Genomic DNA, 931 nt, shown 5'->3' with positions numbered 1-931 from the left:
TACGGAAAATAAGTGCTATTATGAAAATTTTTTAATTTTTTTTTGTTTATTGAAATTAGTTTTAGTTATAATAATGATAATGATGATAATAATAAAAGAGTGTTGTGAGTGTATATATACTAATATTATAATAAGAGTTATGCTAAATGCTAAACGCACTGTCGAAATAGTAAAAGTTAAATAAATGGAAATGGGGAAATGAGAGTAAGTGAGTAAGTGGAAAAGTGGATAAGTTTAAGAGAGAACATGGAATATCATTATTAAGAAGAAAGTAGAAAAACAGAGAGAAAGAAAGTGGGGGAGACGAAAGGTGTGCAGTTTTTAAAAAACATAAAGATAGGCAATATCACATAGCAAAAGGTAGTTTAGGGAACACTCTGGGACGATAAGGGAGAGACAGAGTGAAGTGTACCGGCCAGATTACTTCGAAACGTTATCTGTAGTTGTAAAAGTAGTAGATGCGAAAGAAAGAAAATAAAGAGAGAAACAAATGGGTATGCATCAGTGTAACACATTACAAGCTTGAGCATTTAAAAGAGTAAAATTTGTGTGTTGGCTTCTATTACCGGAGTTAAGAAATCACATGCAGCAGAAACAAATAAAACAATCGATGATTTCACTCAATATTGGAGAACATGTCAAAAGAAAAAACAAATTCATGGAGAGTAGGAACGGGTGGAATAATGAATTAAAACACCGAATAGAAATCAACAACAATAAAGCCGTTACATCCTGAAAATGTAGAAACAGTAACTCTTACCGGCGCCTATATTTAGGCGAACCGTCGAAGTTATTGGACAGATGCAAGCACATTGTTGTTTTCTAAAATGAATCATCTGGAGGTGCAAAAATATGAATTAAATGGTGTATTTAGTTGGCTGGAAAGGAATAAATTACAGGAGAGCAATTCGTTCTATATCAATAGGAAGAC

This window comes from Trypanosoma equiperdum (assembly GCF_001457755.1).
Source record: "Trypanosoma equiperdum strain OVI genome assembly, contig: ctg_1007, whole genome shotgun sequence".
Taxonomy (NCBI): Eukaryota; Euglenozoa; class Kinetoplastea; order Trypanosomatida; family Trypanosomatidae; genus Trypanosoma; species Trypanosoma equiperdum.
Note: the sequence above shows the minus strand (reverse complement) of the source record.